This window comes from Mus caroli, unplaced genomic scaffold, assembly GCF_978045245.1.
Source record: "Mus caroli unplaced genomic scaffold, Mus_caroli_1 scaffold_9, whole genome shotgun sequence".
Classification (NCBI taxonomy): domain Eukaryota; kingdom Metazoa; phylum Chordata; class Mammalia; order Rodentia; family Muridae; genus Mus; species Mus caroli.
In genome coordinates, this window is record NW_028227264.1 from 1,092,501 (window position 1) to 1,111,014 (window position 18,514).

The following is an 18,514-nucleotide window of genomic DNA, read 5'->3' on the forward strand; positions in this document are numbered from 1 at the left end:
GGGGATCAATCCAGAGCCTCTCGCATGCTAGGCAAGAACTCCACGGCTGAACTGCACCAGAAGCCCATAGTCGTTCTGCTTGCATGCTAGTGAAATCCCTACAAATGGAGTGTACAATACTCAGCAGAAGCAGTTCCTCTGGAATTCTAAGGCCAGGGGTATTTTATCATCCCTGCACTGATGTTTTAATAGCCAACAATGGCTTTTAAAAGAATTGGGAAGTCTCCCCTGTGTTCTCATTTCCGTGTGAACCGTGGTAGTTGTTGTTGTTGGGTGTATTGGCCTTCGGCTCATATTCAGTGAATAGTTTCTGCTCCAAAGAACAGTATCTGTCTTACTGGAAAATCAACCTGTCTTCCATTTTCTTTACAAAATGATTATTCAGTGCTCTATGCTTCTGGACCTTGAACTTAGCTTTTACAAACCTACTTTTCCATACTTGATGGCTCTGGAAAGATTTCAAATACCAAGTAACCAAGAGTTGGTTTGAACTTCAGATAAGGATGTAGAATACATTAGGAATTTAACGGAGATATAGCTTAGTCCTTCAGACTAGGAGCCCCCAGGGCTAAAGGCATTTCTTCCTCATAGAGAAAGTGTTCGCCTGGTTTCCCTGACACTTTCAGATATAGGATAATGGGTTAGAACACTCGCACGAGAGGAGGCAGATTCCGGTGATGTGCTGGATCCTCTGCTCAAGACTGTATATAACCTTGGACTTGTTACATAGTGTGCTGAGCTTTGAATTGCTCATCTTCACAATGAAGATTTTCTTCTGAGGACAGAATGGTCCTCTGTGTATCAGCTCCTTGCGTTGGTGCCCACACAGCCCCAGTTCCCAAATGTTCTTTAGTATCACCTTCTGAAGGTCTGAAACTAAAGTTTCTGTCATCTCTAGAAAGCTTGTCACTGCAATTTTATCAGAATAAAATATGCCCGCCTAGAATAGAGGAAATGTTGTACATAAATTCTTATACGGAGATTAAGTATGTTTCATTACTAGGAAAGAAGGGGGGAATTATGAACATAATACAAATTTAGGATCATGGCCTTAAAATGTAGATTTGTCATTATCCTTAGCTGTGTTCACAGCAAGTCAGCAGGGGCCCTTCTCTGTGTTAGTTCTGCTGTGAGTATGAAAGCTCTTGTCAGTCTAAAATAGTGTCCGGTGTCCTGACTGTCCATGAGACTTGCTCTGGGAGCACTCCAGTCAGTGTCCTGGAACATGCCTTCCTTCTGTGAAGATGTTTAAAGTCCACATGTCCTTTAAATCACTTCTTTGACAGTTTAGATGGAAAATCCTGAGACGTCTAGCAGAAGCTTTTAGTGAGATCAAGGATCAGGCACTAAGGCCAAGAAAAGGGGGGAGTGGAGTGAGTTCTCTTGGCTCGGATCATTGTCTCTGTCCCCGAACCCCTAAGTTGGGAGGCAGGGGGAAGCAGGCTGCCAGCTCTGGAATAAAGTCTTCCATTTTTAATTCAAAGCCATAGGATGCTATTGAGACATTTGTTAACAATGCCATAAAACCTTTGAACATCTAATTGCATGCTAGTGAATGTGCCCCTACTTTCTGCCCATGGAGGTTGGTGGCACTGAGTACAGTGGTGGCCTTTTCCTCAGCCCCATTGGCCTGGCTCTGTGGCTGTGTGTCTGAATAAGAATGTCTCCGTGTCACGTACACTGGCTGCCTCTCAATAGTTGAGGGATGAGTGAGTCATGAGCAGAGTTTTGCAAATGCTTCAAATCCAGACATAGATGGTTATCTAGGAAGAGGGAATGTCCCCAAGTTTCTCTGTATGAATGAAGCTTACTCTTCTGAGACCAAAAAGCTATTTATGGAAGGATTATTTACATATTGTGCATTTAATAGAAGTCTTATTATATCACCAAGAAAGTATGAAAAATTATGCTATAGCCAATCAAAAGTTTCTTGGTTTTAATTATATTGGTTGTTTTATGTACTTACATATTTTCTATGTCTAAATATATATTTTATATGTCTAAAATTCTATACACACATACATGCATATACACGCACACACACACATCCATCCATACTCACATGGAAGTGGAAGGTGAGAACATGCTGCCTTTGGCTAAAGGTTGCTTGAAAAGATTGTAAGCATGTCCTGTGAGGAATATTTTTTAAATATGTGAATTTTTTAACACTTTCAGATTTCTCCAAGCACTAAAATAGAATACATATGATTATTTGATTCTGAAAAATAGAGACTGTGGGCCAGAGAGAAGGCTCAGTTATAAAGGCGCTTGCCATACAACCTGCTGTAGAAGCTGCCAACTTGAGTTCAATCTCTGGAAACCACCTGGGGTAGAAAGAGAAAAGCAACTTCACAAAGCTGTTCTCTGGCAACCATATGACTTCCATGTGTTCATTCGCTTCCCCATTCCCTCCCACAGTAATATTAATATCTTTCCTTAAAAGAGTACAAACCTGTATAGAGAATGTGTAAATTCCTGACCCTAAAAAACAAAAATGAATCTAGTAGTAAAATTTTAATTCCTAATGTCCATAGACTAGCTTAGTCTGTTGTAAGCAATTGAAAGTTTGCTGAACTTGGAAATGGGATAGCTGCTCTCCTGTTCTTTAGCCATGGGTGGGTTATTGTAGCTTTCTCAGTTTCCTGGGAATCTTTGTGGGGTATCCCAGCATAGGACATTTGACCTTAAGGAGAGAGATATGAGTGGGGACAGAGAGTGGGGGTAGGTTAGACGACACTCAAATGGGTTGTACTGTGACTTGGTCCCTGGGGTTTGGGAGGGGGCACACTATAGCCCAGGATAAATTTCTAATTCAAACTCTTGCCTGGGGCTGGCCCTGGGATGGGGAGTCCTTTTATGAAAGTTGTGCTTGCTCATTGAGAATCCAAGTGGCCCCAGCAGGGTGGTCAGCTCTGTACAGCTGGAGAGGAGGTTGGCTTCTCCACCTATTGAGACATGTGTTTACCCTGGCCAGCCTCACTGGAGGGAGAGGATGCAGACAGTCCCCTAGAGTGTAAAGGAACGAGGCCATGTTTTGTTTTCTAATACCAGGGCAACTTTCTTATAAGAAGGATCAAAAATGTCCCCACATTTTTGATCTGCTTAGTGTCTGCTTAGGAGTGTAATCCTAGACTTTTTTATAATCAACTCTTAGGGGTCTGCTTCTTATGAACACTTGAGGCATTTGTTCTGTTTCTTGTTTATCTTTAATATAATGTTATAAGTAAAGACTAAACATTGATAATATATCAAATGGAATTCTGTAAGCTTCAGTAATTGAAATTTTGTTATTATAGTCACTTTTTAGTCTATAAATTGTTTCTAATCATCCTTACTGTTTCACAATAATCAAATTCTCATATAGATTCTTTTTTTAGTTCTTAGGGAAACTGAAGCTCAACTATGAGTGACCTTATCATCAAAGCTATCAACTTTGACCTTGTTATGTTAGTGATGGTCATTAAAAATCATTAGCATATTAATGATTTGACTCTTTAAGTTGACTAAATATTATGAAAATAAGACATACAGGAAAATCCTACTTATTCCAGCTCATTAAAATATCTAGTTTTATTATTCTCATACACAGGTCCACAAACACATACACACAAGAGTACATGTACATACACACATGTACACACACACACACTTGCGCAGAGTATGCTCTAGGAAGCATGTCTTTATGTAATTTAGCAAATTGGTTAAGAAAATATGTATGTAAATACTGTAATGGTAATTGCTAAAAATTCCTTGAGGGTGTGTAATAACATACAAGCACCTGTAAATGCCACTGGAAGTCAGACAATATTCAAAGTTCTAAAGCCCCTTAATTTGTTCTTACCTGACAATTGTGTATGATTGGAGATGGGAGTCCGTGAATTCTGATCCATGTGCCAAATCTTGGGTTCAGCTCTTTAAAGGTGTGAAATGGTTTCACTAATCACTCTCATTCCTAGAGGTGTCTTGAAAATAAATTTATTTGATTATGATTTGGTCATTATTATCTAGGTCACTCTCTTTCCCTCCCTTCTCCTCTCCCCCCGACCCCCCCACCCCCCCCCCCCCACCAAATAAGTGTATTTTGGGCAATCTTTTCCCTGTAGCTGGTATAATGGTACAGTTCAAAGTAACATCAGATAAAGGTGGAAATGCTACCTTTTGCCCATTACGTGCTCTTGTCATTCATTACTCACAACCAAAGTGCAGCTGGAATCCAGGCCGGTAGAACATGGATGTGCCCTATGAACTGGATTGTTACCAATGTCTGCCATCATACGTTAGCTCTGTGAGCTGTTGGGCTTGGACAAGCTTAGTATAGTGTGTAGGAGATTCTTGTATATTATTGGGTTGGTTTCCTGTGGGGACAGAGAGGGTCCCCTGATTTATGCTTATTTAAAAATAAATACTAATGTTTATTTAATGCTTATTTAAAATGCTTATTTAAAAATAAATCCAAAACTATTGTCTAGAACCTGAGGACTTTGGTACCTGGTGGATATTCAAGAAAAGATGTTGTGAGTCAATGCAAAATGACTAGCGTGTCTTCAATCCCTAGAGGCTTCTATACATCGGGTAAATCTAGGTACTGGTAAATTTAGGTACTCCATAGGTATTCTGGGATGCTGCTGTTTCTAAATCTCTTCACCACCCTGGAAGATGGTTGAAGTCATGATGTTTCTCTACTCAACTTGATTCATACCATTTGGCTCCTTCCAATTCACCCATGAAATTTTTACCCCAGCCCTGGTGACATTCTGTCAGCACTTCGTATGTACCAGGCTCAGCCCATATGCCTCTACTCAGTAAGTCACTGATGCCTCAGAATAGTCCTTAAGGCCACAGAAAACTAAACAAGGTTAAATGTGGCAAGCCTGAATAATAATTAAAGTATATATTAATTAAATAGAAAATATTAATATCAAATTTTTGTTATTTTTAAAATGTTAAAAATAAAAACATTAAGAATAATATTAAAAGTATATATTAATAATCAAAATATTCCCATTTTGAATATTTTATTAAGGATCTTAATGAAGGCAATGGGCCTTCACAGCTAACCAAATAAGCAAAAAAAAAAAAAATTCTTTTGACTTATAATGTAAATAAATGAAAACTTTGAAACTGTCTAATTTTCCTCCCCTTCTGGGGAATGGATACTGGCATCTCTCCACGGCCCCTGCTAGTTTTGCTAACTCTTATGTTTGGCATTGATAGAGCCAAATTTTAGATCACAAGTTTTGATAAATAGCTCACATTGAGAATAATATTTATCCTTGACAGTGAGCAGGTTTTTATTGTCTCATGTAGGCCATGTGCTGGGGAAGATCCAGAGGGTCTTGTGAAGGGCCAGTGTTAGAGTGGGTCATGGGACAGCAGACCAGAAGATGTCCCATGTGTCACACCCACGGGAGAGGTACCTATACTGAAGTAAGGTGTTTTCACTCTTGAAAACACTCTTGAAGGTGTTTTCTGCTTAGCTGTATCCTTCCCATAAGCATGGCTGCCATCCACCATCTATCTGAATGATTCCACTAAGTTGAGTCTCAAAGTGCACCCTTAGGATTACAGCGCATCACCCTTCTGGAAATTTGTTAGCAGTTCTGGAGTCCCCAGCCCAGTTCCTTGGAATTGCAGGCTCTGGAGTGAGACTGTCAGTCAGCCAAGTCTTACAGGAGAGTCTGATGCCAGCTCAGGGTAAACTGAGGGCCAGATGACCCAAGATCATCCTTTTGCCAGACTTCAGTTTCCTTTAAAAAATGAAACATTAATAGTAAGAAGGTTCACTCTAGAGCTGGAGAGATGGCTCAGTGGTTAAGAGCACTGCCTGCTTTTTGAGAGTTCAATTCCCAGCAACCACTCGGTGGCTCACAACCATCCATACTAGGATCTGATGCCCTCTTCTGGCATGCAGGTGTACCTGCAGGTAGTGCATGCGTGTACATAAAGCAAATCATTAGAAAAGGAGGGGGAGGAGAAGTTTGTATACCATGGTTTCTAAATCTGTGGTTTGATGAGATTTCTGTTTGCTAGCGTGTGTGTGTCTCTGCTGTATGTGTTTTCTATCCTTGTTTTGGCTATTTGGTTTTGTTTGTTTTGTACTCTTCCAGTTTATTTTTATCTCCTCCTCCTTCTAGTAGATTCTTGTTTGTCTTTTAATGAGAAGGAGCAAGAAAATGATGGGGAAGTAGGGGAGGATCTGGGTGGAGTTAGGGAGAGAGAGAGAGACATAGTCAGGATATATTAATCACCTAACGTTGCTATGCACTGAGCCCTTGTTAATTAAAAGCGATCCTTCCCATGCCTAAAGAAGGTGGGTAAGGAGTCAGCCTGCGAGCACAGAGCAGAGGCTGAGCACCTAGGAAGTACTCATAGTCAGCTGGCTGCAAAGGTGACTTTCCCTAAAACATTCTGAAACTTCGGAGATGGAAATTACGACGTTTACAGCTTTGTTTCACGCGCTTTTGCGACTCGTCTTTAATACAAACTAAGGGCTTGAAGAATTGGCTCAGCAGCAGTGAAGATTATCTCTTGCTCTTGCAGAGGACCCAGATTCAATTCCCAGCACCCACCAGGTGGCTCACAACTATCTGTAACTCCAGTTCCAGGGGTATCTGACTTCCCCCACCCACCTTGAGACTGGCAGGCCAATGGTCCTCTGGGATCTGGCTGTCTCTGCCTCCTCGGTGCTGAGATTATAGACCTGAGTAATGACTCCCAGTCCTTTTACAAGGGTCTGTGGATCCAACGCTGGTTCTTACTCTCACAAGGAGCCACGTTACCAACTGAGCCAGCTAACGCCTTGTGGGAATAGTAGTCCTCTTGGACTAGGGCCCCCACCCTTGTGATGTCATTTAATTTTAATTACTTCCTTGGGTGTTAGGGCTTTGGCAGCAATGATTCAGTCCATTGAGGGTTAGATCATACCTGGAAGAAAGACTGGTGGGAGTGTGTGTGTGCCATTGGCAATTGCATTCATCAAGCATTTGGTTCACGGTACCATTTACAATGACTGACGTAATAAAATGTCTAAATAGGTTAAAATCTAAATGTCTACAATAGAATGGAATGCAAGGTCCATTTTGAAGGTACATCATCGGAGCGCTCATTTTTACAGATTATAAGTGGTTTAGCTCATCTTCAGAGGCAACAAAATCAAAGTGATTTTTATCCATGAGGAAGATATAAAAAACCCACCACCTGTAACTTTTTCTTGGCCCTAGGCATCTGAAGAGGGAGCATGCGCAGAAGGCCAGGCAAGAGCCTGTGCTCCTGCACCCTGAGTGGAGCTACCAGTTATTCTACTTTTGCCTTACTGTGTAAGAAGAGGAGGTACCAGGGCTCCCCAGATGAGATGAGCTGGTGGACTCTTTATAAACCTCAGGATTGGGGAGAGAAATTTTGTGTGCAGTAAATAGTCTGAAGTCAGACCAGTTTGATCCACAAACTCAGAGAAGCAAGCGCTTAGATCTCTGCTCTTTTTTTTTTCTTTCACACCAGCATTAGGGGAAAGTGGTCAGGTTTGTTTTTCTATCCCCCTCCTCTCCTCCCCCTGAGCTCCTGAGGGGAAGATATCACATATCAGAGAGGGCCCTATGTCTGAGAAGCCCCTCAGAGGCCTCAGTGTATTCGGATTTTTATCTTCAGAGTTCAGAAAGATATAAACACGGGTTGGGGACAGGACAAGACTTTTCTCCTTTCTAGGGAAAAAACGCTAATGGTGGACTGGTGCCTCCAGACACCCTCTGAGTGACTGGAGACCAGACTGGCAAATGTTCCTCCAGGCCTCTCAGGCCTCCTTTCTCCTTGCAGCAAAGCCTAGTTGTGCAACCCTATTTGTTTTGATGGGATTAAAATCTCCATTTCTAAGTCTCTACTCTGCCTATTGTTTTTCAAAAGGGACAAGAGACTAGTGAGACAGGAATATAATGTGCCGAATCTGGCATTTGCAACCAGTGGATCTTGGCTTATTTTTCAGAAGAGCAACAAAACCAAATTCCCCTGCCTGTTATACTCTCAACAATGTTGCTTCCTTCTCCTGATTCTCGCAGTCTCTTTCACTGTTACCAGACAAACTCCTTGGCAGCTTCACCCAATGCAGACTCCCATGTAGAATCTGTTATACACACCTAAAATAAAAACCAGAGTACCACCTTTAGATATTGACAGAATTCTCTTTCCAGGGGACATTTTAGCCAGGCCCTCTGTAAACCAGTTTGAACCAGCTGCAAAAGCAACTGTAGAGCGGGAACAGCTACAGTTTTCTAGTCTCAAAGACATCTTATCACAGTGACTTTGTTCTATCCAGACTAATGGGAGGAGAGTACGGACTCCCTGGAGGTCTTGGAATCGACCACACTCTACCTTTTGAGAGCAACAGTTCTGAATTGCAAGCTGCATCTAGCACAGCTCCAAGAATAGACCAGACTGGGGAGGCAAGGCCCTGAAAAGCTAGGACTGGGTGGAGTGGCCTCTCTGATGGAGACACTGCAGTCCCACTGCAAACTCGCCATGTTTATTATATGCAGTTGAACAGGGAGGCAGGGTTGGTTTGTATGGCTGAACAAGGAGGCGGAGTTATTGCATACAGATAAACAAGGAAGCGGGGTCATTATATACACTTGAACAAGGAAGCTGGTTTAGCTAATCATCTTAGGAACAGTCTCTGTAGGAAACAGTCTTCAGAGTGTTACACACCAAGGAGGAGATGTGGACATTCTTTATACCCACTAACAACATTCACACCCCCACAAGGAGTGAAGGCTTGGCCATGCCCTGAACCTAGCCCAGGAAAGACTTCCCACTTTCCCATGAGTCTTAAGCACTGGGGTCCTTGATATGGCTCCGCCCATGTCAATAAGACACACACACTCAAGCATGCACACTCAAGCATGCACACTAGCTCCGGACTTCCTGCACTCCCTACATTTGTTTTGCTTTACTTTTGAAACAGAGCCGGGCTAGCCCAAGCTGGCCCCATGTCTCAGCTTTCTGAGGCTTATGAGCATAAAGTTTGCAGTTGTGTAGTTGATTCAACTTCATCTTTTAAGATTTATTTGGGGGAGTAGGGGAGGTATGCAGTGCATGCTGCATGTATCTGGGTGCCTGTGGAGGCCCGACTAACATTGGATTCCCTGGGTGTGGAGTTACAGGTAGTTGTGAGCTGCCTGGGGTGAGGTCTGGGAGGTCAGCCCCTGTCTTCTAGTAGAGCATCACATGCTTTGGTTGGGTTGTAGCCACAAATTATGACAATACCCCTGTGCTGAAGTGAGCCCTTTTTTGCTCATCTACTTGATTATTTGGCTTTCAGAATGCAACTTTGTAGACTCTGGAATGATGTTAATGAGCAGCCAGAGTGTGGACCTGAGAGGCAGACAAAGTAGACTGTCAGCTGATACTGAAACCTGGGGAGGGAGTTTTACCCTTGCTAAGAGCTGAATTAGGATTTCTGCTTCCTGCTGGGTAAGGAAGGAATCATGGGGATTTTAATCCAGTCTCTATATACAGAGTCGGCATCAGCAGATTCATGCATCAGCCCATGGTTACCCATGTTGGTGGGACCACTTTGATGAGGCTAAAGTTGTCTTAAAGCCTGAAGGAAGATGGTCTGTGGAACTATCAAGTAGGTCATGATGCCATTGCATCCCTGGAATTGTGGAATCTTTGATTCATACCTTTGGAAATGTGTTTTTGAAGGCCAGAAACTGTTGCAGGAGATATTAAAAAAGGCATTTTCCCGAGCTAATGCCAGCTCCTCTCTGGCCCCAGCAGCCTCACTGCCTCCATGGCTAGCCCCATGTAGTGAACTGCCCACCCACCTTGCGGTTCTCTTGGAGCAGATTCTGCTCCCATTCCCAGCCATCCATCCACTGTGGTCAGCGGTCCCAAATCCCAGGAACCCAGTAAAATCCAAACTCTAGAGCCTTGTAATTTATAAGTCAGGTTTATATCACTAAATTCTCACCCCACAAAAAGCCCACACAATGAACTCAGAACCAATTGATATAAATTGCCCACCTAGATAAGACAAACTGTCTTGTAATTATCCATCCCTTATAAGATATTCATAGCTACCTGTGGCTATTTAAAGCCACGTGGAATCTGGATCGTCTTTCTCTTCCTCCATCTTCCCTCCTCCTCCTCTCTGTCCTTTCCCATCTCTAAAAATCTCTTCCTGCCTTCCTTTTCCATTGCCCAATCACAGACTCTCACCTTAACTTGTGCCTGCCCTCACCTTCATATAGACATCAATTTCCAAGAAGCTCTAGATCTCTCATCTTAGTAGTTGAGGTATAATCTGGATCAAAGACATGGTAGCCACTCAGCCAGGATAACAACGTCCAGGAGAGCTGGGACCCCACACATCCCAATCCCTGACCTTGGTTCCTTTGCACACCTCTTTTCATGCACAATAAAAGATGATGTTGATTGTACAAAATAAGTTTAGCTTTGGGGATGCTTTGTATTCCTCAACCAGTAAGGTGATAACTGGGAGTAATGGGAGAAGCTTGACTCCTTTTTACTTTTGGAGTGGCTTAATTCACTGTATCTCACTGTTTTGCTATAACTAATTCATCTAGACCCTTAAGTCAGTATTCCATTCAAAGCCATATTAACAACTGGGTAATTATCTCTGGCTTCAGGCCCTATATATAGCACGAGTGGCTAACTGGATACACATGGTCACTTCATATGGCCCCTAGAAGCTTCAAGACAGAGCAGGCTCACCAGCTTCCCATCTATGAGCACATTCCTCGTGCCTCCTTCTTTTACATCGCTGACGTTCATTTTACTCTGAAAGTGCTGGGTAGGGAAATTTGAGGTGCGGTTTATATTTATGAAAAGACCCCATCCACGTGGCCAGACAATAACATTCTCTGTCTATGCAGCTCTGCCAAGTGTTTAGAATAGGAGAATACACACGCACACACGCGCGCGCACACACACACACAAAGAGAGGAAGAGAGAGAGAGAGAGAGAGATTAAAAAATAAGATCACTTCAGCTTAGAAAAGGACAGTTCCTGAAAGAGGACCTGTTAGAATAAGCATTACTTTAACTATGCTGTGTAACTCTGTGGTATTTACACACAAGGGAACAAAATCAGCTTGGGTGATCGCCATCTGTATGAACACCCTGGGCCTACAGGTAGTAAAGCATCCTGACAGATGGGCCTTTTCTCCCCACCTCATACCTCTTACCTGCTTCTTCTCAGATTTCAGATGCCAGTTCACACATCTCTTCCTCAGGAAAGTCCCTCCAGATTGCTACCAGCAAACCCCACCCCTTCTTCTGTCTTTCTGTGACCCCCTGAGCCTCTTAAACCAGATGCACTTCTCATGAGGTCACCTGCTCAGATGACTGTCCTAAATCTAGCTCCCTAGCCAAACTCTAGGTCGGCAGAGGATAAGAGTATTTATTACCTAGATGGGCTTTAAAAATACTAATATCTTCAGTATTTTACAGCAGTAAGTTGGCCTAAGGACTGAGGCAATTCTAAAATCCTATCGTGGAAGCAATAGCAAGCCAGAATCCTAAGGCATGGGGAGAAGGTGGCCACTGAGGAATACAGAGATAATACCCCAGGCTCCCCCAGAACCAAGAGGTTCAAAGTATCCTTCTTGCTCCTTCCTGTGAAAGCCAGCCTCCAGGATAGCTTCAGTAAGTACTTCTATCAAGAAGTAAATGGTTACCATTTCCATAAGAGAAGAAAAGTAAAGCTTAAGGCTCATGGTATTCTGAAGGGAAAAAAAAAAAAAAAACAGAAGTAAATATGCACAGAACCCTGAGAGCAAATCTCTAGTAACTAAAGAATCACATGGACACAAAAACAGGATTGTTTTTGTGTTTTCCTGTCATGTGCATCTGCCCAAGGTGATAATCAATAGGACAACTGAAGACTGGGAAGAGAGCCTGGTCAATAAAGTACAAGGTGAGAATCAATAGGACAACTGAAGACTGGGAAGAGCCTAGTCAAGAAAGTGCTTGCTGAAGGAAAGAGCATAAGGTATCCACCTCTAGAGACAGAATACCCTAGAAAGCTGGGGGTGGGGTGCAACTGTGTTCAGCACATAAGGATTGCCATTGTGTGGATTTTATTTTGTCCCTTTTGTGTTGTAATGCCCCAAACCATACTCATTAACAAAAAAAAAATGTAGAGATAACATTCAAGGGAGAAATAAAAGAGTTGGCTGCATCCACTGCCTCAACAAAGGCTAATGTCTATATGTGGTCTCCCTCCCTCTTCTTTTTCTCTTCTTATATTTGCAAAGGATCTGATGGGGTTTTATTTAAGATGAACCACAAGAAATTTGGCTACACTTGTTTTGGGACCTAATTAAGAAAGACCTGTCTTGGAACAGAGAGCTCTCTCCCCCTTCCTTTGTTCTGTTAGTATAAACAAGTTACTTCATGAGCCCCTGTGGGAACTGGGATTAGGCAAGCGCAAGGGCTCCCTGAAACTTTCAGCAGGTTTGACTCTCTCAGGTTGGATCCCAAGTCATTAACTATAAGATGAAAGATGAGCCCGGCCCCCGCCGAGTTTACTCTGTGAGGTTGCATGGGAAACTTGTGTGAAGGCAACCTAAAAGAACCGGATTTTACTGTCCAGAGTCTGTCTGTCTGTCTGTCTGTCTCTCTCTCTCTCTATCTCTTTCCTTCTCTCTCTCTCTCTCTCTCTCTCTCTCTCTCTCTCTCTCTCTCTCTTGCTTGAAGGACAGATTGAGAACATGGGAGAGAGATGAGCTAAAAAAAATAAATAAATAAGAGCAAATGTATACAATCATGATGGCTCCTATCTGCAGCACAACACACAGCCGGCTCTCCGCTGCTCACGACACTTGTCATTATTGGATTTAAGGCTTGTCCCATCCTGCTTGTCAAGAGCTTCCAAGAAGGGGAAATTGGTGTCCAGGAGCAGCCTCCAGTGTGAAACCTGGGGCTTAGTGGCTACCTCTAAGTGAAGGCCAGTGAGGGGTGAGGCTGTTAAAGCCAAGAGAAGGGATCCTCAAGCCCTTGCTATTTACACTGCTCTGCCTTCACCATGGTAACACATGGGCAATTCTAATTGTTGTGATTGCATGCTCCGATCTGTGGTCCTCCTGGCCTTTAGTTTAGAACAAAATCTCCCAAAGCCTGGAGCCATAGGCACTTCCTACTGAGGGAGTGCTTTTCTGGGATATGTGCTGTTTCTGGCCAGGTACACATTTTGCCTGAGTAGGATTGTTTTCATGGTCAAGATCAAATGAATGCATGCTCCATCGTCCCTCTCCAGACCTAGAAATTAGTGTCCCCGGAGATAAATTCATTTGCTCATAGGCCATGAATCAAACTTCAACAACCCTGTGTGGTTTGTAGTTTGGGTGGTACAGGTCTCCCCTTTCCCCGCCCCGTGATGCCTGGAGGTGATATTAGTAAGGGCATCGTGCTGGAGTGGGATCCTGCACTGACTTACATTTGTTCCAAGTGGCTGGCCTGTGTCTCCCTGCAAGCTTATACCCTCACCTCTGCTGTTTTGATAACTGTCTCTGAAGCTACAGTTTATGCAACAACTGGAAACAGCTGGCCACAGAGTCTTCCTCTTACCTTAGTGCACCCCAGGAAGCTGTGTTGGCGAGGAGAGGGGGAAGCTAGCAAACAGGGGCGGGGGTGGGGAGGGGGTTGCCTCTTCTGCTGGGGCATGAAAACGGTGACTCCTCTGAAACTGTACAGATTCTTTTTTTTTTTTAATTTGCATTTTGGAAAGGCAAACGTGGGATTTCAGCTGCACACCCAAGCCTCTGCTCAAGTTCAAATACATTGTGTCAGTGTTTGTAGAAAGAGAGATTGTGTGGAATGCCTCTGGCTATGAATGGATTTGATGTTTGTTATCTCCTGGGGGTGGGTAGGGAGGGATGTGTCTAAAAGCCAACTGCATGCTCCAGGGATAATTCTTCCATTGTGCTTTGCACAGCGAGTCCTCCCGAGGTGTCCTTAAAGATGGGACTGATAGATAATTGAAAGCAAGAAGCTATTTGTAACATGCTTGCTTGCTTGCTATCTGAACGCTACTCAGTTCAGAAATAACTAAGACTTGATTTCAGTGCTCTGGAGAATAAAGGCCAATGTCCTAACAAAAAGAAAAAGAGCTAAGGCTCGTCTTCAGCCCAGAGACATGAACCAGTTGGGACACCTGCAACAGAGCAAGAGTTGAGAATCTGGAAGCAATTTGGCCATCGCATTCCCTGCATGGCTGATCACGGTAGGAACACAAGGAAGAAACGAAATCCTAAATTGGTTTGGAGGGTGGGCTGTGAAAACCAGTGTTTGCAAAGAAGTGGGTGCTGCAGGTTTGTTTGCTCAGATGTTTGCTTAGTTTTGTTTTTTGAGACAGGGTTTCTCTGTGTAGCCAAGGCAATATTGGAACTCGCTCTGTAGACCCGGCTGGCCTGGAACTCACAGACATGCCTCCCAAGTGCTGGGATTACAGAGAGTCCTCCAGAGACGTCCCTAAAGATGGTGCAGCGGGGAGTTTGGGGAAGTAACTAGACTTTTCTATTGATTGACTATTGAGTAACTAGTGTGTGTGGTTCTGTTTCTCTCAGTGGGTTTAGTTCTCCAGAGCAAACGGAAAAAGATTTTCACATTTCTTCTCCAATAGGCTGATGGTTTACATGCCCCTTAAACCACCATCTTCCACTGATAGTAAAGACTTTCTAACTAGGTAACAACAAAGACAGATAGCTTTGAAGTCATCTTGCTTACAGACAGCCCTTTGGAAAGAAAATTGCCAGGTCACCCTTTGTTTGGCCAAGTGTGTGGTCAAACACCCATGTAATGACCATAAGACAGATGTAGCTAGGGATGCTCTCTGGGCTTAGAATATAGGCAGAGTGTCTGCAGTGCACGGGGGTTAGTTCACTACCACTCCTCCTTAGGAGAAAGAATGTCCGTGTGCCCTTCAAAGGGACTCCTAAGCAGATGTGGGCTGTTAGGGATATGCCATGACTTTCATATTCATCACATTTTTTTCTGTGACGTATTCAGAATATGTAAAAATATCTACCTCTGTGCTGAAGGAAAACTTCTAATAGACTAAACACGAATTGGGGATGCGTTGTGGAAGACTGCGCATCAGAAAAGAGTTGGTTTTAAATGTCTCCTGCAATTTTCAGCTCCTTCATCTGAAACCATAATGCAACTTTATAAAGTTTTCTGACCCTGTATAATTTGAGGCTAACTCCTTCCTTGAGTTCCCCTTTTCCTTTCCTACCATGTCTGGGGTATCCCTTGTCCAGTGTCTTGGCACTGTTAGATGGCTTCAGAATTTGCAGTGTTTCAGTGGGACCAGCCTAGAAGTCCTGGTGGCTATACTACATGCATACCTCCTCTCGTTATCCTAAACAACTAAACAAAACCACTATAGTCTCATTGCTAACATCCCAAGGTAGTTCGTAGAAGAGAAGACAGGCTAACTCTTGGCACTGGGGCAATGACCCTGTGATTCTTTCCCAGAGGAAGCTACAGTTTTCACTCATAGCTTTTACCTATACCAAGAAAGATTTTAGGTATTTGGGGTTTTTTAGTGTGCACATGCATGCTCACATGTGCTCCTGGATGAGTTCATACCCAGGTGTATACCAGAGGACCCCTCTGGGTGTCATTTCCTAGGCACTTTGCACCTTGTGCTTAAGATAAAGTCTTTTTTGACCTAAAACTTGAGGAACAGCACCCAAGTAGGTTAGGGTAGCTCACCAGTGAGGTGCAGGGACCCACCTGTCTCCTCCCATCTCATTGTCCCTGAGATTGTGTGTTTGTGTGTGTGTGTGTGTGTGTGTGTGTGTGTGTGTGTCATCACCTCTAGGAACTGAACTCAGTTCTCATGCCTGCAAGGCAAAGACTTTCCTAACAGCCATCTCCCTAGCTTAAGACTTAGTTTCTAGCACATAGTATAAACCCTACTCTGAAAACCTGACTGAAATACTGGGAAACCAGAAACCCACAGATCTCAGAGCACTTGGAGTGTTGACATAATATCACAAATGGGAAATTCCAGATGACAAAAACGTTGTCTCCTGCACCAAAGTATAGCAAATGTTGTTGAGAATTAATTTCAATTTATGTGCATGGGTGTATGTATATGCTATGAAAATGAAAACACTGTGTCTATGCCCAAGATAGACAATGTATATATGAATATTTCAAAATCCAAAAAAAATTCTGAAACCCATCAATCCTGAGCATTCAGGCAAGGAATAGTCAGCTTGTGGTGGGATGGATTCCAGGCTGTGGCAAACTCTAGGAAAGGTTTTAATTTTTACTGACAGAGGACTTTCTTATCCTGCTGACTTCCAGGCCACCTGCTGGCCCAAGTTTTCTTTTCTTGCTAGCTTGTGTTCTAGTTACTCTAGATATGTCCATGTTACATGATATTCCTTGGGGTCTCCATCCCTCATTCCAGATGACAACATGGGAAAGTCACCTCCTCCCAATTGTACCAGTGCTAGAAGAGGATTCAAAAAGAGTGACTTTGCAGCAATGTGTCTTTATCCACGAAGGACGATACATGTGTATCTAATAGTGTGACTAATCTCACTGTGTTTGGAGAGAAGGTTTGCTGAAAGCTTACTCTGAGTGGAATAAGTACCTGTTTGACCAGGAGGAACCACAATAAGGGTGGCTGTGGAGACTTAGATAGGAAGATGGAGGCGATTTGGCGAAGTGGAAAGGAGGGTATATCTGGGCTCTGGTGTGGGTTCACAAACACTAATAAGAACAAAGAAACCACTATGGTGGTCACAAAAGGAAAAGTAAGGCTGTTTCCACAGGCTGAGGGTTAGGGGAGGAGGCTTCCACTCACCAGGTCTCCTAGCATCCTTAACTTCGTGATGTCAGTTGATCTGGTGGACATGAGAGAACAAACATCCTACCACAGTGTCTTCCAAACATGCATTGCTGTCTGAATTGATGAGTAGAGAAGCCCGAGTGCACACAGACCCATTCAAAGGAAGCAAGCATTAACACAAATTATCCTATTATGTTGTTAGCTCCAAATCACCTAATAGGCCTGATAGAAATTGCTGTATTAAAGTTGATTTGCGAATGCTGGGTTGGTTTGTTTTTTTTTTCTCATAACCACAGCTTAAGGCTTTCAGTGGAATGTGTACTGAAAAGTGTCTGATGGTGTGAGATCATTAAGTGTAAGATGATGGAGATCCAGTCTTGGGTAATGGGCATTGGAACTTTATCTCAGGATAGTCATAGTGTTTTATTTCACTTTAGTGTGTGTGTGTGTGTGTGTGTGTGTGTGTGTGTGTGTGTGTGAGAGAGAGAGAGAGAGAGAGAGAGAGAGAGAGAGAGAGAGAGGTGACATTTTTAAAGACAAGTGGCCTTAGGAAAACTTAAAATCCCAAATGAGTCCAATTTACTAAAATATGCAAATTAAATTATTCTGTATTTACTACTTAGTATTTATACATATAATAGAATTTAACTGTCAATAAAAAAGAAGAATCCTGCACATTTTGATTTTAGGCATTTGCCTACAGGCAGAACTTTTAAAATACTTCTTTAAAGTCCGTGCAACTCTGCTGAGTGAGGTACCCAGGCTGTTAACTGGCAGATTAAGGTTACCCAGGGCACCCTGAACTGGGCGCTCGTCAGTCCTGTACCCCCTTTAAAAGCTCTGTTAAAGTTGCATGATTCACTTTCAGACAAGCTTGTAAATCAGGAAGTGAACTTGAGAATCTCTGACCGCCAGAACTAACTCCAGCTCATTTTAATGTGGGACTTGTGAAGAACCCTGGCCTGAGCCAGAAGGTAAAAGCCAAAGGGCTTTCAGGCTGTGGGCTGCATTTGATGTGCACAAAAGAGTGGAAGCCATAGGGTGTCTCTCAGAGAAGCTTAAGTTTTCGACTAACCCACAGTGGGTGTCTATTGTCCTATTTCTCAATTGAATGATGTCATGTTTCATTTAGACTCTCTGCGATGCTGAAGTCTGTGGTCTATGCACGAGGGAGGGAAAGGCAGCCAGAAAGTTGCGAATCAGGTTTTTTGTAAAGCCTTTGTGTGTTGGGTTTGAAAGATAAAAGCTGACTCATGCAATATTTCAGCACAAGACGCTGCACAGACTAGTAAGGGCTTCTTGTCTTACCTGACTGGGCGCCCAGTGCGGCCACTGCACCAGCTGAAGACAGACATGTTCAGCCTCGGTGGAGAGCAGGTAGGTGCTGGTGGAGGTGTTTGCAGGGAAATAAACACCAGTTCCTTCCCTCTCTTAGCAGCTGAAGCAGCCGCAGCCAAGAAAAGGGAGAAACTTTCACAGGGGGTGAGGTGGGGGGCTTTCTTTACAACACTGTATTGACAGAAGCTCGGGGTATGCAGCACACACGTCCTGGTGCAAACGCTATGCATGCCGTGAAGTTTCCTGACAATGGAATTCATCCAAATTATTCTTATCCCACCCCCTTGCATCTGAACTGAAGTCCATATTAGATTGTTTTTTCTTGTTTGGGTTTTGTTTGGCTTTGATCCCCCCTTAA

At 43.3% G+C, this 18,514-nt stretch overlaps 1 protein-coding gene across 5 annotated transcripts in view; it reads left to right on the forward strand.

Annotated features, from left to right (window-relative positions):
- Nucleotides 1–18,514, forward strand: part of Plekhg1 (pleckstrin homology and RhoGEF domain containing G1) — a 227,981-nt gene that overhangs the window by 102,386 nt on the left and 107,081 nt on the right. The window contains exon 1 of one of the 5 annotated variants that reach the window (XM_085842590.1): nt 17,998–18,195. The exons of the other annotated variants lie outside the window; for them this stretch is intronic. The gene's annotated coding sequence lies outside the window, so the exon portion shown is untranslated. Of the gene's footprint in view, nt 1–17,997; nt 18,196–18,514 lie in introns of those variants that run through there. 5 annotated transcript variants of the gene reach the window in all.